The sequence below is a fragment of the Sapajus apella genome, unplaced genomic scaffold (assembly GCF_009761245.1).
Source record: "Sapajus apella isolate SASKATOON/1434 unplaced genomic scaffold, GSC_monkey_1.0 scaffold111, whole genome shotgun sequence".
Classification (NCBI taxonomy): Eukaryota; Metazoa; Chordata; class Mammalia; order Primates; family Cebidae; genus Sapajus; species Sapajus apella.
This window is the reverse complement of record NW_022437051.1, coordinates 4,849,636-4,870,975: the sequence shown is the minus strand read 5'-3', so window position 1 is coordinate 4,870,975 and position 21,340 is coordinate 4,849,636. Positions and strand designations below refer to the sequence as shown.

The 21,340-nt window shown below is 41.1% G+C and overlaps 1 protein-coding gene across 8 annotated transcripts in view; it reads right to left on the bottom strand.

Annotated features, from left to right (window-relative positions):
* Window positions 1-16,540, bottom strand: part of ARHGAP12 (Rho GTPase activating protein 12) — a 123,595-nt gene extending 107,055 nt beyond the window's left edge. For 7 of the 8 annotated variants that reach the window (XM_032259680.1, XM_032259682.1, XM_032259684.1 and 4 more), the window contains exon 1: window positions 16,329-16,540. The gene's annotated coding sequence lies outside the window, so the exon portion shown is untranslated. Of the gene's footprint in view, window positions 1-16,323 lie in introns of all 8 variants that reach the window. The other variant, XM_032259681.1, reaches the window with a different exon arrangement.
* Window positions 16,541-21,340: the final 4,800 nt, after the last annotated feature.

Sequence of the window (21,340 nt, the reverse complement as noted above, 5' to 3'; positions counted from 1 at the left end):
GTCTCACTCTGTTGCCCAGGCTGGAGTGCGGTGGTGCAATCTCAGCTCACTGCAGCCTCTGCCTCCCAGGTTCAAGCAATTCTCCTGCCTCAGCCTCCTAAGTAGCTGAGATTACAGGCATGAGCCACCATGACTGGCCAATTTTTGCATTTTTAGTAGAGACAGGGTTTCACCTTGTTGGCCAGGCTGGTCTCAAACTCCTGATCTCAGGCGATCTACTCACCTCAACCTCCCAAAATGCTGGGATTACAGGCATGAGCCACCACACCCAGCTATTTATTTTTGAGACACAGTCTCACTCTGTTACGCAGGCTGGAGTGCTGCTGTACAATGTGGAGTCACTGCAACCACCACCTCCTGGCCTCAAACTATTTTCACACTTCAGTTTCCCGAGTGACAGGAACTGCAGGTGTACACCACCACACCCTGCCAATTTTTGTATTTTTTGTAGAGATGAGATTTCACCATGTTGCCCAGCTTGGTCTTAAGCTCCTGGGCTCACGTGATCCACCCACCTGTGCTTCTCAAAGTGCTGTGATTACAGGTGCGACCGTGCCCAGCCTACTTACTAATATTAAATAGCAAAAAATACCTTAACAATGGAGAAATTTGGCAGCACAAGCTTAACCAAATGATCAAACTTAACAGCACTAACACAACCTGATATGTCTCCTATGTGATGCAGTAAGAGACACACAATGTTACCTATGTTGTATTCTTGTCAAAAGCACTTTTCACCTTAAGCAATTATTAGAAAACAATCAAACAAATCCAGAATGTGAGATATTCTATTAGAAAACAGACCTGAACTCTTCAAAAAAGTACCATCAAGGGAGTGGGATTCTTCTAGATTAAAAACGACTATTGATACATAACAACCAAATCTACTTGGTGGTCCAATAAATACCTCAAATTTATCATATGCAAAATGTATTTCCATCTCTACCCTACCCAAGCTCTACCAAATATGCTCACCCCATGGTCTTTTCCATCACAGCAAACAGAAATTCTGACCTTTCTGATGTTCAGTCATTATTTTCATGCATTACCAGGACACTATATGCTTTGATCCTTTACCTATACAAATTTTTCACAACTTTTCAAAATTTTACACTGAAATGCTTATCCTCGGGTGATTTTTTGTTTGTTTGCTTTTTTCCAGGGAAGTAATAAAATAACTTAAGAAATATCTTTGAAGATACAGAGATGAGCGAGGGAATATGCAGCTACTCTTCAGAAGGTTACATCAGCTCAGACACATTATAGTTAGTTAGACATTTATCCATAAGAATGGAGAAAAGAAGGATGAAGAATAATAAGTGAGCTATATGGTTTCACACTAGTGGGAGAGGAACTATGGGGCTGGGGAACAACAGTGGGTTAAACGCCAGTCCACGTTGAGTCTCTTTCACTGCCAGACTTTATGACGACACCTTCCCCAGTGACTACAAAGATACGTAGGAAGAAGGAGTTAGGAAGAAAGATAAGAAAGTTGGTTTCACTAGGTTAAACATGAGACATCCAATCGAGAGTTTTAGTTAAAGGCAGTGAGAAGTAGGAGGGCAAAGGAGATGGAGAAGTAGTCAAAAGGTATCTCTATAAAAAAGGTAGTTAGATACCAAGGCAGGCAAAATGAGCAAGAGTGAACACAATGTGATAAAGAATAAGAGCTAAGATAGATTTCTAGTCAATACCAGGGTGAAAGGTGGGGAAAGAGGTTGGGAAGCCCCAAGATAAACTATTAAAATTATAAACATACAGAAAGTCACATAGCAGTAACTATATGTGACAATCCAAGGTCAAGGAAGAGCCACATAAAAATGAAAGAAAAAAGCTTATTATAAATTCTAGATTCAGAAAGAATAAAAATATTAACCCCTTGTTAAACGTACGGTTTACAAATATTTTCCCAATAATGTAGGTCATCTCTTCATTCTGTTGACTATTTCCCTTGCCATGCAGAAGCATCTCAGTTTGATATAATCCCGTATGTCAGCAGTACACTGAGCTCCACAGAAAACAATGCCAGGGCAAGTGTGAGCCAGACAGGCACTGAGCAACTCTGTGACTTGCTGAAGAAAAATAACCAAACATGAGCAAAGATCCAAAGAAGTCACGAAGCAAAATGTCATCATATGCATTCTTTGTGCAAACTTGCCAGGAGGAGCACAAGAAGATGCACCCAGATGCTTCAGTCAGCTTCTCAGGGTCTTCTATGAAGTGGCAAAGAGGTGGAAAACCATGTTTGCTAAAGAAAAGGGAAAATGTGAAGTCAGGCAAAGACAAACCAGGCCCACTATGAATGAGAAATGAAAACCTACATGCCTCCCAAAGGTTAAACAAAATAGAAGTTCAAGGAACCCAAGACACCCAAGAGGCCTCCTTTGTTTGGCCTTTTTCTTGTTCCATTCTGAGTTGTGCCAAAAATAAAAGGCGAACATCCTGGCCTATCCACTGGATATATTGCAAAGAAACTGGGAGAGATGCAGATGATGCTGCTGCAGATGACACGCAATGTTATGGAAAGATGGTTGTGAAGCTGAAGGAAAAACACAAGAAGGATATTGCTGTATACCAAGCTAAAGGAAAGCCCGATGCTCCAAAAAAAACAAGGGTCATTAAGGCTGAAAAAAAGGCAAGAAAAAGAAGAAAGATGAGGAAAATGAAGGGAAGGAGGACAAGGAGGAAAATAAAGATAAACATGAAGATGATGACAAATCAGTTGGTTCTAGGTTTTTTTTTTTGTCTATAAAGCATTTAACCCTCCTGTACACAACTCACTCACTCCTTTTGAAGAAAAAACTGAAATGTAAGGCTGTGTAAGATTTGTTTTGAAACTGTACAGTGTTTCTCTTTTTTTGTACCGTTAATACACTACCAAACGTGTCTTCAGATAGCCCTGTCCGGGTGGTATTTTCAATAGCCACTAACCTTCTTGGTATAATACGGTGGCTATAAAACGGCATGGAATTTAAAGGTATTTGGTGCACAGAACAAATCAGTTACATATGGAAATGGTAGTTTCTTCATCTTCAGTTGTCTCTATGCAGCTTATACGAAATAATTTTCTGTTAACTAAATACCACTCTGTAATTGCAAAAACAAAAAGCTGCAGTTGTTTTGTTAAAATTCTGAATGCTTTTAGTACAATTTTTTATTAAGAAAATAATACTGCCGGGCGCGATGGCTCACGCCTGTAATCCCAGCACTTTGGGAGGCCGAGGCAGGTGGATCACGAGGTCAAGAGATCGAGACCATCCTGGTCACCATGGTGAAACCCCGTCTCTACTAAAAATACAAAACATTAGCTGGGCATGGTGGTGCGTGCCTGTAATCCCAGCTACTCAGGAGGTTGAGGCGGGAGAATTGCCTGAACCCAGGAGGCGGAGGTTGCGGTGAGCCGAGATCGCGCCATTGCACTACAGCCTGGGTAACGAGTGAAACTCCGACACAAAAAAAAAAAAAAAAAATTAATTAATTAATAATAATAATAATAATAATAATGCCATTTGCCATTTTTTGCTTTTGTTGCCTGTGCTTTCGAGGTTATGTCCAAAAGTCCTTGCCCAGACCAATGTTATGAAGCATTTCCCCTATGTTTTCTTTCTATAGCAGGTTCATAGTTTTAGGATTTATATTTAATTCTCTAATCCCATTTTGAAATGATTGTTCTTTATGGTGAGAGATAAGGGTCTAGCTTCATTGCTTTGCATGTCGCTATACAGCTGACAAGGCGCTAACATCCAAAAGAGATAAAGAATCAAATAATTCAACAGCAAAAAAAACAACAAAACAAAACAAAAAAACAACAAAACAACAAATAATCCAATTAAACAATGGGCAAAAGACCTGAATAGATGTTCTTCAAAAGAAGACACACAAATGGCCAACAGGTGTAAGAAAAAAATGCTCAACATCACTAATCAGGGAAATGCAAATCAAACACACAATGAGAAAGCACCTCACCCATTAGAACAGGTATTATCAAAACGGCAAAAGATAAGCTGGTGAGTAGGCCGGGCACAGTGGCTCAAGCCTGTAATCCCAGCACTGTGGGAGGCCGAGGCGGGTGGATCATGAGGTCAAGAGATCGAGACCATCCTGGTCAACATGGTGAAACCCCGTCTCTACTAAAAATACAAAAAATTAGCTGGGCATGGTGGCGCGTGCCTGTAATCCCAGCGACTCAGGAGGCTGGGGCAGGAGAATTGCCTGAGCCCAGGAGGCGGAGGTTGCGGTGAGCCGAGATCACGCCATTGCACTCCAGCCTGGGTAACAAGAGCGAAACTCCGTCTCAAAAAAAAAAAAAAAAAAAAAAGATAAGCTGGTGAGAATGTGGAGAAAGGGGAACCCTTATTATACTATTAGTGTTAATGAAAATTAGTACAGCCATAATGGAAAACAATATGGAACTTCCACAAAATATTAAAAATGGAACTATTATATGATCCAGCAATCCCATTACTGGGCATATATCCTAAGGAAACAAAAACAGTATGTTGAAGATGTATCTGTACTCCCATGTTTATTGCAGCGGTATTCAAAATAGGCAAGACACAGAATTAATCTAACTGTCCATTAAAGGATACATGTGTATATACATACACACATACACACAATGGAATACTATTCAGCCATAAAAAAAGAAGTCAATCCTGCCTTTTGAAACAACATGAATGAACCCAGTGGATATTATGTCAAATGAAATATGCTAGGCACAGAAAGACAAACACCAGATGGTTTCACTCATATGGAATTAAAAAAACTGATCTCAAAGAAGTTGAGGCCGGGTGTGATGGCTCACACCTGTAGTCCAAGTACTTTCAGAGGCCAAGGCGGGGAGATCACCTCAGGGAGTTCCAGACCAGCCTGACCAACATGGAGAAACGCTGCCTTTACTAAAAATACAAAATTAGTCAGGTGTGGTGCTGCATACCTGTAATACCAGCTACTCAGGAGGCTGAGGCAGGAGAATCGCTTAAACCTGGAAAGTGGAGGTTGCGGTGAGCCGAGATTGCACCACTGCACTCCAGCCTGGGCAACAAGAGCGAAACTCCATCTTAAAAAAAAAGATGAGTTTTAAAAAAGAGAGTGAAATAGTACCAGAGCTGAATGCCTGGGGGAAAAATGCTGAGATATTGGTCAAAGGACACATAATTACATCAGATAGGAGGAATAAATTTCAAGAGATACAGCAAGGTGTATCAAGAGGTACAGGAGGTGACTGCAGTAAATGACAATACACTGTATTCTTGAAAACAGCAGAAAGTGGATATGTGCTTTCACCACGAAAATGATAACTATGTGAGGTAATGCATTTGTTAATTAGCTAGATTTAGCCATTCCACTATGTATATATACTTCAAAACACCAGGTTGTAAACAATTAAAAACATAGTGTGATCAATTTTTTAAAATGTTCTGAGAAGGCAGAAATGAAATCATGGAATAATTTACATTTAAAAAGATGAAATTTAAACTTCACAGAAAGGATAAAAACAAATCAAGTAAATTCTCTGAAAAAAATAATTAAAATTATTATGGGAGCACTAAAAATTTAGATCCTGGTAAAAGTATCTGCAAATGGGTGAATAATTTATGCTATTTTTACTTATAAACATAAGCTGTATTGAAACAAAGGTTCACAGTTTTAATTTTGGGTTGTTTCTTCCTCTACTCCCCAAACCTGTAGATTCTATTCTTTAGAGAAAGTTGAATGCTATTTATCCTGTTACCCTAAAGTATTTCGGTTAAGAGTTTGCTCAGTCAAATACAATGCTATCTCCAAGCATGACACTCCTGTAACTGAAATGTATTCTATACTATCCCATCACCACACACCTCCATCCATATCAACCCACACACTTAGAACTACTAAGTATCCAACTCCCAGAATATACAAGGCCTGCGTATCTACTGCCTGCTACACCCGGATGCTGTTCTTAGCAGTGTCAAAAATGCCCACACAAGCTTTTCATGCCTCTTACCAGTTTTCTTCCTCCTCCCTTTTTCCAGATACTTTTTCCTCATGTTTCAACACCACACATACACATACGCACACACACACATGCCTGCTTATATATTTTACTTCTCTGCCCCTAAGGCAGATTCAAACTTCCTATCATGCTATTTTATAACCTAAAAGCCTCCTTTCTATCTGCAAATTTTTAAATTTTTCTTCCCATTTAAACTACCAAGAAGCCTAACAAAAATTATACAATTAAGCAAATGTTGTGTTCCTCCCCCAGGACATCTGCTTTAACCAACCACATCTCTCAGCATGATATCCTTACCAGGTATATCAAAAAGTAAACAGGTAAACAAAAAGTTAAAGAAACATAATGTATCTTAATTAATGAGTTTACAATTTAAGTCCGATTGAGATACGTATAACCTATTTAACAATGCTAATATTGTGAACTATAAAATATTAACATAGCTTCAAATATATAAAATATTAAGCAACTTTACCAGTTTAAGCACTGACACTTGGCATTAAATCCTCCAAGTAGTTTTTTGAAGTACTTGTTTAAAATTAATAATCCCTAACCAGACCCCTACTACAGAAATCAATTAATCTTAATGAGCACAACAAAACAGTAAAGAACAATTCCAGCATAAGTTCCAGCACAAGAAATCATTCCATCAAATACTTTTGTTAAGTTGTACACTTAACAAAAATCATAGGCCATTATTAGGCACTTCGTTTTTTTTTTAATAAATATTCCCTGCTTTCTTAACAACAACAACAACAACAGCAAAAAGGGCTGGGCACACAGGCTCATGCATTTGGGAGGCTAATGTGGGAGAATCCTTTGAGGTTAAGAGTTTGAGACCAGCCTGGGCAACACAGTGAGACGATGTCTCTACAAAAAATGTTTAAAATAAGAAAAAACAGATGCAAAATATAAGACGTTTCTCATCTGAATTTAGGTAGGCTATCAAAGAAGAGAAGGAAAGTTTAGTGATTCTATTATAAACCATTCTGGCCATAAAGAAATAGCAAAAACCGAAACAGCAAAAAGGATATCGGAAATAATCGGGCCAGGCCAGTGGCTCTCACCTGTAATCCCAACACTTTGGGAGGCAGAGGCGGGCAGATCACTTGAGGCCAGGAGTCCAAGACCAGCCTGGCCAACAAAGCAAAACCCTGTCTCTACTAAAATTACAAAATAAATTAGCTGGGCATGGTGGCACACACCTGCAATCCAGCTACTCGGGAGGCTGAGGTATGAGAATCCCTTGAACCCAGGAGGCAGAGTTTGCAATGAGCCAACATCAAGCCACTGCACTCCAGCCTGGGCGACAGAGTGACAGGGCAAGATTCTGTCTCAAAAAAAAAAAAAAAAACAAAAAAAAAAAAGAAAGAATCAGGTAATTGTAAAGCAGGCAGACATATAATCAAGCGTAAACTGGTAAAGTAAATTCAAAACCAAAATTTGAATCTGAAACAAAAATTAGGAAATGATACCAGAAGCATTTCAGGAAGCAAGCAGGTTTTAACTAAAATGACATTTGCATTGGGTATTTTTAAAAGATTTGTGCCATGAAGTCTTAGAAATAGACTGGACTTAATGACTTTTTCTTGATTGTTTTAAGAATGTAGACAATATTGCTAGAATTATAAAATGAATGTTGTGGGCCGGGCGCGGTGGCTCAAGCCTGTAATCCCAGCACTTTGGGAGGCCGAGGCGGGTGGATCACAAGGTCAAGAGATCGAGACCATCCTGGACAACATGGTGAAACCCCGTCTCTACTAAAACTACAAAAAAATTAGCTGGGCATGGTGGCGCATGTCTGTAGTCCCAGCGACTCAGGAGGCTGAGGCAGGAGAATTGCCTGAACTCAGGAGGCGGAGGTTGCGGTGAGCCGAGATCGTACCATTGCACTCCAGCCTGGGTAACAAGAGCGAAACTCCGTCTCAAAAAAAAAAAAAAAAAAAAATGAATGTTGTAAGAATGTAGAAAACATTCCAATTCAGGTCAGGCATGGCAGCTTACACCTGTAATCCCAGCACTTTGGGAGGCCAAAGCAAGAGGACTGCTTGAGGACAGAAGTTTAAGGCCTGCCTGGGAAACATTGGAAGACATGTCTTCTACTTAAAACAAACAAAAAAAAAACTCCCGTATCATTACCCAAAATCTACTCAGTACTAAAAAATTAATTTTTTAGGCCAGGCGTGGTGGCTCATGCCTGTAATCCCAGCACTTTGGGAGGCCAAGGCAGGTGGATCACCTGCCATCAGGAATTCCAGACCAGCCTGACCAACAAGGAGAAACCCTGGCTCTATTAATAATACAAAAAATTAGCTGGCGGGGGTGGGGGACTGATGGTGGCACATGCCTGTAATCCCAGCTAGTTGGGAGGCTAAGGCAGGAGAATCACTTGAACCTGGAAGACAGAGGTTGCAGTGAGCCGAGATCACGCCATTGCACTCCAGCCTGGGCAACAAGGGCAAAACTCCATCTCAAAATAATAATAATAATAATTTTTTAAATGCAAGAAATAAATATTGAAAATATTCCAATTCAAAAAGGATGAAATATAATCTTTGGTTTGGCAATGAGTTTTTAGATACTCCAAATTCATGATCCTTCAAATAAAAAATTAAGCTAGTATTCTATTAACAACTTGTCCTCTGTGAAAGACACTTGTTAAGAGAATGAAAACACAAAGAGAAAATATTTGCAAAATACGAGTCTGATACAGACTTGTATCCAAAATACACAAATAATTATAAAAACTCAATAAGAACAACTCCATTTTTAAAATGAGCGAAAGATCTGAACAGACACCTCACCAAAAACAAACAAACAAACAAACAAAAAAACACACACATACAGAGCAAATAAGCACTTAAAAAACTGCTCAACATCATAATCAAACTGCAAATTAAAACTACAATGAGAGACCACTGCACACCTATTAGAATGGCTAAAATCCAAAAACTAACATTACCAAATACTGATGAGGATGTAAACAGGAATTCTCATTCTTTACTGGTGGTAATGCAAAATTTTTGGAAAACAGTTTAGCAGTTTCTTACAAACTTACACATGCCCTTACCATAGATCCAGCTATCACATTTCTAGGTATTTACCAAAATGAGTGGAAAACTTATGTCCACAAAAAGTCCTGCACGTGAATGTGTATAGTAGTTTTATTCATAATTGTCCCAAAATGGAAAAAACCCAAGATGTCCTTCAACAGGACAAAGGATGAACAAATTGTGAGACATCCATACAATGGACTATTATTCAGTGATAAAAGGAAATCAGGGCTGGGTGCAGTGGCTCATGCCTGTAATTCCAGTACTTGGGGGGCCAAGGCAGGTGGATCATTTGAGACCAAAAGTTCAAGATCAGTCTGAAGAAAAAAGAAAGACCCCATCTTTAGAAAAAACAAAAAATTAGCCAGGTGTAGTAGCACACACCTATAGTCCCAACTACTTGGGAGGCTGAGGCAGAAGGATCACTTGATCCCCAGGGGTCAAGACTGCAGTGAGTCATAATCATGTCACCACACTCTAGCCTAGACAACAGAGCAAAACTCTGTCTCGAAAAAAAAATAATCAGTTATCAAACCATGATAAAACATAACACATCTTAAATATACGTTGCTAATGAAAGAAAGCCAGTATGAAAAAGCCACATACTGAATGATTTCAATTTACGGCATTCTGGAAGACAAAACCATAAATAGTGATTGTCTGGAGCAGGAGAAGGGGAGAGAGAATTCCATAGGTGAAGGACAGACGATGCTTTTAAGTCAAATCTATTTTGTATACAGTAATAATATAATGGTAGATATAAGACATTATGCATTTATCAAAACCCACTGGTCTTTGCAGTGAAAAGCATGAACTCCAATGTATGCAAATTTAAAAATATCACTGCACAGGGGCAAGATCACAAGATGGAAAGCAGATGTGACAAGAATCTAACAGCACTACAAATACGTGAAATGACCTCACTGAACAGGTTCGGTGGGGGAGGGAAATGCTGACATAAGTTACTTTGGAAATCAGTGGAGTCCATAAGAATACAGGCAGAAGGGGCTGGTCATGGTAGTTTATACCCATAATCCCAGCACTTTGGGAGGCCAAGGCAGGAGGATCACTTAAGGCCAGGAGTTTGAGACCAGCCTGGGCAACACAGCAAGGCTGTACCTACAAAAAATTTAAAAATAATTTTAATTGCAAGGGGAAAAATAGGCAAAAGGAACTCCACAAAAGTAGATAAAGTACTTTCCTTAGGGGTATGAGTTAAAAAACTTGATGCTGCTTTACATGTATACTGGAATAAAACAATTTAAGTAACTGAATGGTAGATAGTAGGCACCAGGTTTCTCAATGTTGGAGTGAAATTTTACAGATAAGCAAGAGAAGGAGGCAAGAATGAACCAATTGATTAGACATGGAGACATCAGTAGGAAGTCATTTTTAGTTTACCACAAATATATAAATGTGGTTATATAGAAATATTACAGATGTGTATATACACTGCTTGATATTATCCACACACACACATGTATTTCCTGGCTGTCAGTAAAAATGACATGCTAGCAGCAACAAACACACCTAGCACTCAGCTGTGGCTTCTTGCATCATTCTCAAAATAAAAGGACCAGAGGTCTTCAGAAAAATGGCTGATCCTCAGAAAAGGGCAAGAAATATGCAAGATGGGCAGGTACAGGGCATCTTGTAATGCCATAATAACTTTCCCTCAAACTAGATTTTAAGTACTTGATTTAAATGCTTATTACTAGGCAACTGTGTTCTGAACCTAAAACTCAAGTTAAAATTAATGCATAGCTATCTCATATTCATAACATCTTACATTATGCTGTCCCATGTTTAAATAATTTAAACAACTTACAGACATATTTCTTTTGTTCTTTACCTTTAAACGCCGTGTTTACAGCAAATCACAATGCCTGCTTTTCTCACCAAAACATAAATTACAATTTTTTAAGAGGTACTAGGGTTCTCCATTATTGAATGGTTGTTATATCTTCAAATATTCAGGGTCTTTTTTTTTTTTTTTGGAGAGACAGGATCCCACTGTGTCACTAAGGCTGAAGTGCAGTGGTGCCATCATAACTCACTGCAGCCTCAACCTCCTTGCCTCATGCAATCCTCCACCTCTGCCTCCTGAGTAGGTAGGACCACAGGTACATGCCACCATGCCCAGCTAAATTTCTAAATTTTTTGGAGTGACAGAGTGTCAGTATTTTGCCCAGGATGGTCTGGAATGCCAGGTCTCAAGCAATGCTCCCACCTTGGCCTCCCAAACTGCTGGAATTATAGTCACGAGCCACTGCACCTGGCCTCAATATACAGATACACAGCAAAGCAGAAAGAGAGGAATCTGCTGTATTTTTTTTTTTTTAAATTCACCAGCAGGGGCAACATAGTGAGACCCTATCTCTACCAAAATAAATAAATAAATAAATAAATTAGCTAGGCATGTTGATTCCTGCTTGCAGTCCCAGCTACTCAGGAGGCTGAGGTGGGAGAATCACTCGAGCCCATGAGTTCGATAGAGGCTGCAGTGAGCTGTTCATGCACTCCAGCCCAGATGACAGAATAAGACCCTGTCTCAAAAAAAAAAAAAAAACAAAAAAAAAATTCACAAACTCAATATTTTATTAAACAGCCCTGACCAAGCCCTTCCTGATCAAAAAACACTAAAGATTAAGCTGTGTTTTCATCCCTTCAGATCTGCTTGCCCACACTAAGAGAGTGTTAATATAACAACGTAAGACACCAAGAAGAGAGCCTATAAAGTAAAAAACCCATAATTAGTAAAAATAAATAAATAAATCTAAGGAACATTCATAATGGCCAGAAATTGAAAACCCAAAGGACTATGAACTTGTGAATACAAATTGTGGTACAATCCATCTCTAAAACAGGAACAATACAAACCTCAACAGATCCTTGTAAGAATGCGAAGAGAAAATGTGAAAAAAGCATTTAGATATAAAGCATGATAGATGGCATCACATTAATCACTGCTTACTCAAGGAAGTAAAAGCTGTGATAATAGAAAAATACAAATCATATAGTATATAGCCTTCTGTGTCTGACATGTTTCACTTAGATTAATGCTTCTGAGATTCATTCATGTTGTATCCACAGTTCCTTCTTTTTCATTGTTGAATATTAGTGTATTTTACGTATATTATATCTTCAAAAAATTGAAAATTTTTAAATATGTAGCAAAATATAGAAAATTTTCAATCAACTTTAAAAGATATCACTCTAACCTCATAACATACTCCAAATTCTACTGCAGTACGGGAAAAGAACATAGAACTTGAAGTCAGAGATCTAAAATTTAAATCTAGGCTTTGCCATTTATCAGCTCTCAGGACCCTAGGCACCTTAACTTGTCTGTAAAACAAAGGAAACAGTACAAAGCTCAAAAGATCTTTGTAAGAAGAAAAAGAACTTTGTAACTTTTAAGACATCACAGAGTATCTATATTAATTGGTGTTTACTCAAGGAAGCAAAGCTGTGAGTAGAAAAATAGTTACAAATGCACTGATAATTTATAAAACATCCTGTCTCTCTCTTGCTAGCTGTATGACTCCAGACAAGTCATTTAACCTCTCTGAGCTTCAGTTTTTTCCATCTGTAAAATGGAGCTTATTAATAATACATACCGCATATTAGGAGAATTAAATAAGTAAACCTGTGTAAGGCACTTGATACAGAGCCTGGTACATGGCAAGTGCTTTAGAAATTTTAGCTCTTATTACAAAAACACTATTATTATTATCCAATACTGGCCACCATCCTGCCCAACCAGGCTGCAGTAGTGTAAGTGATTAATCATCTAGATCGCTGGATTCTCAAACGTTTAGTGAACAATGGAATAATCTGAAGAACTACTTTTTAAAAAATTAACTTATTTTAAAAGAGTTTTAGATTGACATAATTACTACAAAGATAGTACAGAGAATTCCCATGTACTCTGGACCCAGTTTCCCCAGTTAGCAACTTATGTAAGTATGGTACATTTGTCGTATTCAATGAGCCCATACTGACACATAACAATGTCTACACTTTATTCAGATTTCCTTAGTATTCTCCTAATGTCCTTTTTCTGTTCCAGGGTACCATCCAGGATGCCACATATACATTGTGTAGCCACATCCCAGAGAGTTTTCAAACCACAGACTACAGGCCTCAGCCCTAGATAATCTAACAACAACCAGTATGAGGTGGAGCCCTAATATTTACATTCCCAAGGACTGCTGATGGGGCCAATCTGAAAATACACTAAGAATAACACTGGTCTAGACTTTAGACTCCAAAACTGTTGTTCCATACAGTAGCCACTAGTCAAACATGCCCAATGCAAATTGAGATAAGCTCTAAGCGTAAAACACACTTGATATTGCAAAACACCTGGTCCAGTGTAAAGAACATAAAATATCTCATTAATAATTTTCATATTGATTACATGTTAAAGTGATATTGTGAACATAATGAGTAAAATATATTTCATCTATTTCACTTTTTTCCATGTGCTTACAGAAACTTTCAGATTACACAGTAATTTATGCTTATTTTTTGTTGGTGGTGTCTGTTTTTTTCCTTTTTGTGGAAAAGGGTGTCTCACTATATTGTCCAGGCAGGTCTCGAACTCCTGGGCTCAAGCTATTCTCCTGCCTCTGCCTCCCTAAGAGCTGGGATTACAGGCGTGAGCCACAGGGCCCACTACACAGTAATTTACATAGGCATTATACTTCTATTGGAAAACAGTGGTCTGTGGTCTGGCAGAACAGCATCCACATGACCAAGTGGATATTAGAAGCGCAGGTGATTCCTATGTACATTAAAGTTTGAGAAGCACTAGATTATCAACAGGAGAGGGAGGCTTAGCGAGTACACCATTTGGCAGTTCAGTTCAAATAAAAAGCTAATCACTGCAAAATGAAACTGCAGGATATTCATTAAGTCCATGAAGTCAATGAAAGTAATAGGGAAATGGCTGAATCACGGCAAAGCCATATATATACCAATGAGCCAGGGCCAGCTGACTGAAAGAAAAAAAAAAAAAAAAAAAAAAACAAGGACAACTGCCCAATAGGTTCCTCAAGAGAGATAATCCGAAAAGTCCGATTTGAAGTACAGTGATGCTATGTGGCACTACCATACATTTCACATCTGATGCACACTACAAAATAGTGCATATTTGCAATTCTAGCCAAAATTGTTAAATACAGGACAAAAGTTTAATTTCACTTTTCTCTCCTATGATTTATTATAAAACTGTAATGCCTATCTTCTCAGGTAAGTAAAATACTAGTACTACTGTTTGACGGTTTTACGGATCACCACTATTTACAGTTTTTACTACATTTAAAGATTTTAATCACCCTTATTATTTTCAGTAATGTAACTTACATAACTTAAAGTACTTAAAAATTTGTAAAGCTCACTTTCTTTCAGCCTATTAAAAAACCACTGAGCAGATACTAAAGCCAAATGACTAACTACAGGTAACATGCTGTTTTTCTACAGCACTTATCTATTTTCATTTGCATCTCAAAACAACTGGTATTAGTAAATATAAAGCCGAAAGAGATGTAATGTATTGATCATTACAGATGAACAACTAATCTACACAGGCGGCATTATCTTAAGAATCGGTGATTCATCAATCTTCTCTAGCTTCTGTGGTTGATAAAATACGAACAGAAATCTAACTACTGAGGCATAAATATACACACACCCATAATCTGTTACATTACACTTTTGGGGGTTATTTTTCCCCAACAGAGAAACACCTTCAGAGCAGAGGAGCCACATAGTACCAGGGGTCGCACAAATGTGCCCAGTGGGTCTGGCTCTTCAGGTGGCATCGCTCGGGATCACTTCCTGCTCTGGGCTCTCAAAACTCTGCTCTGAAACGTTTCCAAGGCAATTTTAAAACAAAGAAAAAAACACTGCGCCAGGAGCCAGACTGCCTATTCAGAACAGAGGCGGCAGAAGATGACCCATTCCGTAAAACACCCTCCTACGGATCAGGTAAAGAAAATGTGATTTGCCCAAGTAAATACACCTCTAGGCCACCGTTCCCAACTTTTAAGTATGAGAGAGGCGTGGCTAGGAGTTAGATACTTTTTTAACACTTCCATTGAAACACCTGGAGTCTCCCTAGGTCTAACCTCTAGAAGTCGGGTGGCAGAATGTGAACCAGAACCCGAGTGAGACTTCCTTCCTCCACGACCTCCCTTTAGGAATGCATGCCTAAACAGTCGATAAAATAAACTTCTCTATATCATGATTAGCCATAGAGCCAGCCACAAGCAATCGTGTTATTCGAGTGCTAAAAGCCTCTGCTCACAACAAACACTCCACTTGGGATGACATGAGAACTTTCGATAAAGGTCTACTTCCAACGTCGTGCTTTAACCTTTGCAAATGCATTTATAAAACTGCAACTGCAGTTAAAAGGAAAACATCACACGCCTCGAAAGCTGAAGGGCGTGCCCTTTTCTCTAACGATGACCGTGTGGCCATTTCTTCTCAGAGGGTCTGCAGTCACCTAAGTAGCAACGCGTAAAGGACAGCCATTCTGAGAAGACAACCAGCTCCCCCGAGACGGGAGGCGGGCGGCGCGCTGGTAAAGAGGATTTTTCAATTCAAGGACTTTGAGGAGATTCCGCCCAGAGAAGCTGGAGGGGAGCGAAGGCCTGTCCGTCCAGCAGGGGCGGGGCATCGAGAAAGACCGCAAAGAAGAAAGTGTCCGGTTTAAGGTCAACAGTACCCGAGGGACGCCCCAGGTGGGCGCCCCAGGTGGGCGCCCCGGGTGGGCGGAGGCCTGCGAGCCCCACCGCGGTCAGAGAGCGGGCCCACGGCGCTGGAGGAGCCGGGCCGGCCTTGTGCACACACACACGCACACACCCGCCCTGTGCACACACGCGCGCTCTCCCGCACTCGCACACACATCCGCGCACCCTCACACTCTCCTCCCTGGGGGCGGGGCGGCGGGCGCTGCCCTCACACAGGAAGTCAGGAAACCCAGGGGGCAAAGGAGCCACAACTTCGGGTCATTTAAACCCTCTCGCCCACGTCAGCCAATGGGCTGCGCCGGCCCCCTCCCCCCGGCGCCCACCCCCGCGCCCGGAGCCCCCAGTGGCGCGCCCGGCCCCCACTCGCTCGCACCTCGGCGCGGCGGCCGCGCCTCCGGCACACAGCTCCCCCCCGACTCCACCGCCCTCGGCGGGCACAGCCCGGGCCCCGGCGCGCCTTTGTGCAGCGCCTCGCCAACCTGCCCCTCCGTCTGCCAGGACCCGCGCCTCGCACCTCACCCGGAGCCCGGCGGCCTCGCGGCGGGCGGCTCCCTCCTCAGCCCGCCCAGCGGCTGCGAGTCGGCGACGCGAGCTCGGAGAGGCTTCACCCGGCGGCGGCCGCGGCCGGCCCGTCCCCGCAGGCTGGCCTCTGAGGGAGGGTAAGTTCCAGGGCACGTCGGAGCGCGCCGGCGCGGGGGCGGGGCGCGGGGCGGGGGGCGGGGCTCACGTGATGCGCGGGGGCGGGGCGGGCGGCTCACGTGACGGCCCTGGCGTGCGGGGCGGGCGTCGGGCTCCCGGACTGTCGGGGCGGGCGCCGGGTGCGTCGACCGGCGGGCTTACGGGGCGGGGGCGGCCGGGGTGAGGAACTTGGCCCCGCACGGAGCCCGGCGGCCCAGGGGGCTCAGCACTTTGTAAACAAGGAGTGGGAAGCGTTAAGAAAACGCTCGTAGGGAAAACCAGGGAAGGGCGGACGGAGCGCCAGGGCTGCAGGAAGGGAGCCCAGGGAAAGACGACCCGGCCGTGGGCCCTGCCGCTCCCTTCCTCGGCGCCTGGAACTGCCGCTGGGCGTGGGTCAGTCGTTCACGGGCCTGGAAGTTCCACTGGGACCCCCGAAAAAGTGCCGCACGCCGCCTCGGGGGGACGGAATGGGACTCGGGGCACTGAGTCGGTGGCCGGAGCCGCCAGAGCACCGGGCAGGACCCGCAGGGCACACTGTGTGCTGAGGAGACCCGTGGGACGCGGGCGGCCGCTCCAGGGCAGAACCAGTCGGGCAGCGTTCGGCCGCCCACCGGCCCGCGGGTGCGAGCCCTGCGGGAGCCACACGGTCGTTGTCCAGAGTCTTCCCGGGTTGCAGTGTGGCAGCACCGAGCCGGAAGTCACACGTTTGGAAGGTCTTTGAAGCTCCTGTGGCAGCAGGAGCTCAGCTGGAATGGGAATCAGGCGAGAGACCTGGCTTCTGCCATTTATTGGCACGTCGGTCTTCTGAACCTCAGTTCTCAAATGAGCCGCCTTCTAGCTCGAGAATTCAATGCGTGTGAGAAAAAAATAACTGAGAGATGTTGGAAGTTGAGAAATTACTCATTCTTTGACCAGTTGTTGATTGTACCTGTTGTGGTGTCATGATGAAATATTTATTAATAATAGAGACTAGAAAGGGAGGGGGGGAACACCCAGCATTTATATAATTCAAGCGCTCAAGAGCTATTCTCCAGAGTTGGCTCTTTTCTTTGCTTCACTTTGTACTTGCAGATGCCACAATCCCTGGCTTCATTATCAACCAGCTGAACTCCGAGTTGTTCCTTACAGGATGCAAAGAATCCAGTAGGGCAGTAGCAAGACTTTAACAACTGTGGTTTACAACATTCTTATTAAGTCTAATGCGAGCTAAAGTGTTAAGATTTTCTCCATTTAGAAAGGAAAGAGGCTTACAATGAGTATTTTGTAGAAAAAATAAACCTGAGACTGTGCTGTCTCTATCTTTGCATTCGCTTCTCACAGTCCTTGGCACTCACCGCCTTGGCTCCCTCAGTTTCTAACCCGTTCTGCTTTCATGCATTTGTTCAGTATAAAGAGTATTGCCTGTGTGCTTCTGAAACTGTTTTCCGTAGACTCTGCTGTGTTCTCCTTATGAAACCAAAACAAGAGCAGTGCAAAAAGGAAACGACCCTAATAGGAATGTGCTGATAACCTTATCTTCCCTACTCTCCAAACCTGAATTAGGCACCCTTGGTTTCAGCAAGGGAAAGAACTCAGTTTGCATACACTTGCTGATCTGCCTGTAACTCCACTTCCTATTTCACAGCCTAATCTTGGATCATAGTACAATGCCCACAGTATGCTGATCACCACCAACAGCAGATGGAGTCGGATAAAAAGAGCTTTCTCTCTAGTGTGTTGTTTTAAAAGAACCTGATGGAGAGCTATGATCATATGCAACATTGCCTCTAGTGAGTTTTTAAATAACACTTGTAGCATATGTCTGGCGCCTGTGCTCAGGATTTCAACAGATCATTTTCAGGATTTTGACATTTAACTGGCTTCTTGTGAAGTACCAGAGAGTTCCAAAATGTAGAATTGAATTAGAAGCTCCACACACAGGCAGAGATTTGAGTCTGATTTGTTTGTGTATATATCCCAAGTGCCTAAAAGAACTTGGCATAGGTAGATGCACAATAAATTCCTGTTGAATGTATTTTTGGGTGAAAATGTAGTCTGTACTCTGTATAAACTTGTCCTACTTTCTTTCTAATTCTTTAATAAGTAACCTACTTTTCATTGTATATTTCTAAATGAAAAAGCATAAAACTGTATCTGGCATCACTACTTTGGCTGGGCTATAAAGAAACAGGAATTTGGCAGTATCTGTTACAATTACAAATGCATATATACTTGGAGCCTTGAATTTCATTTCTAAGAATTTATGCCACAGATGTCTCCACATATAAGAAATCACAAGGTGTTTCTTATTGTTGAGAATAGCAAAAGACTGGGAACAAGCTAAGTATCCACCAACAGGATACTAGTTAAATTATGATAGAGCCATATGTTTGAACGTTGTACAGCTGTTAACAACAACAGCAAAAAATCAAAGTTCTTTGTTTTAACATTAAGATCTCCAAGATTTTTTTGTTACGTGAAAAATGCAGAAATATGGCACAGAATATTGTATTAAACTGTATAGGTATTAAACTAGAACAAAGTAACTGTTGAGATATAAACACAGTAGATGGAAGGCATAAGAAATAGACTTCATATTTAAACTTTTTGATATTCAAAATATCAGAATGTTTTATCTATTCATATAGTGAAAATGTTTAAAATTTTTCTGCCATCTTTTTTGTTGTTATCAAAACATTCGGGCTTCATTTGTTTTATAAAAGTTTACCTGATTAAAATAAACACATCAAGAAGGCTGGGAGGGTGCAGTGGCTCACGGCTATAATCCCAACACTTAGGGAGGCTGAGGCAGGCAGATTGCTTGAGCTCAGAATTCAAGACCATCCTGGGCAACATGGCAAGATCCCGTCTTTACTGAAAATGCAAAAAAAAAAAAAAAAGCACAGAGTGGCATGTGCTTGTGGTCTCAGCTGAAGTAGGAGAATCATTTGAGCCCAGGAAGTGGAGGTTGCAGTTAGCCAAAATCGTGCCACTGCACCATAGCCTGAGTGAAAGAGTGAGACCCTGTCTCAAAAATAATAATAATCAGATAAACTAGTACTCATAGGCAAACCTTTGAAAAACTCAAGAGTTTAAGTTCAGATCGAATAATGTCTGTTTCTTACCATAATAACTTAAAATTCAGGTACTACATTTATTTTGAGGCTTGGTATACATTTTATGAAATGTATATAAATTTTCAGAAGTATTTTATTTTTCTTGAAGTTTAGTAGAGCCTTTCTTGAACAAGTTTTAACAAATTGGATCCTCCATTTTAATAAAATTAGAATTTCATGGGTATTTTGTCTGCTAATTAAGGTCCACAAAACATATTTTGGGAAAAACACTAAAGGCGTGTGTTTCTCTGATTATCTGTTCACTCACCCACTTTGTAATATCAACTGCTTCTTGTTTCCGTGGGTTACACAGATGCCCTGTAAATGATTTTGTCTGATATGTTTCAGTATTTGATTATATTTATTTGTGGGTTTAATTTTCAGAAAACTCAAAGAGAATCACGAGTACAATAGCGGTCAGATTTACATAACACATCTTTAAGAGTTTTAGGAGATTTATTAATATTTTCTTGGTAAAATCTCACTGCTTTTACTATATAAATTCATATGATCAGTTTTAATTAACACTTTTATTAAAGACAAATACAGGAATAAAGAATTAGCATTTGTGGTCAAGTGCGGTGGCTCATGCCTGTAATCCCAGCACTTTAGGAGGCCAAGGCAGGCGGATCACCTGAGATCAGGAGTTCAAGACCAGCCTGGCCAACATGGTGAAACCCCTTCTCTACTAAAAATACAAAAAATTAGCTAGGTGTGGTGGCACACACCTGTAGTCCCAACTACTCAGAAGGCTGAGACAGGAGGATTGCTTGAACCCAAGAGGTAGAGGTTGCAGTGAGCTGAGATCATGCCACTGGACTCTAGCCTGGGAGACAGAGCAAGATGCAGTATAAAAAAAAAATTTTTTTAAGTAATTAGTATTTGTAATAGTTGATTGTCCAAATTAAGGCATTCTTGTCATACCCAACTAACTGAGAGTCCAGGGATGGGGTGGCGGAAATCACTCAGGGCACATAGGACCATCTCCTTAAATTGCCTGCAAGCCCAGCTGCTAAAACAGCCTGCTGTAACTTTAAGATTGTTTTTACCTAGTAGCTGCTGAAATGACATGCTGTGACTCATAGACTAGTTTTACCTACTGCTGTCATTCAGCAATCAGAGCTTACCAGCTCCCAAAAGCTTCTCTGGTGGCAGTGAGCTTTCTTTCAAAACAATACATAATATTTCTCCTTCTAATAAACTTCCAACCTTCTTTTTGTTCTTAGAACATACCAAAGACCACCCATATGTTCATATATATACCCTAAATTCCAATTCTGTGATTCCCAAATAAAATGTTTAATTTACAGGTTCATTTCTATATTTTGTTTTGATTTCTACATACTTGGTGTCAGAGGTGGCATCCAAGCAGACTCACTTCAGAGAATTAGCTTCTGGAATGTGGCATGAAGTACCCACATTCAAGTCTCTTGAGCCCCCAAACTTCTAAGAGCAACCTCTTTTCCCCATGGTGAGTCTCTGTTGGCTTAAACTCATATTTTTTATTTTGGTTTAGTTCAGTTTTATTTGGGAATAAATAAACTACTCACTACTGGATATGAAATCTTCTGTTTAGGGGAACTTTCTCCCTCCTTGCTATAGATTTCGTTAAGATGAATATTTTGTTCTTCCTGGTTATGAGGACTCCTGTTTAAAAGGGATTTTTTTTCTCTCCCTTGTTAAAGAAGGCTTATCAACCCTCTTGGGGAGTACATACTTTATTTTCTGATTCATTTACACACTTATATTTGAAATTGG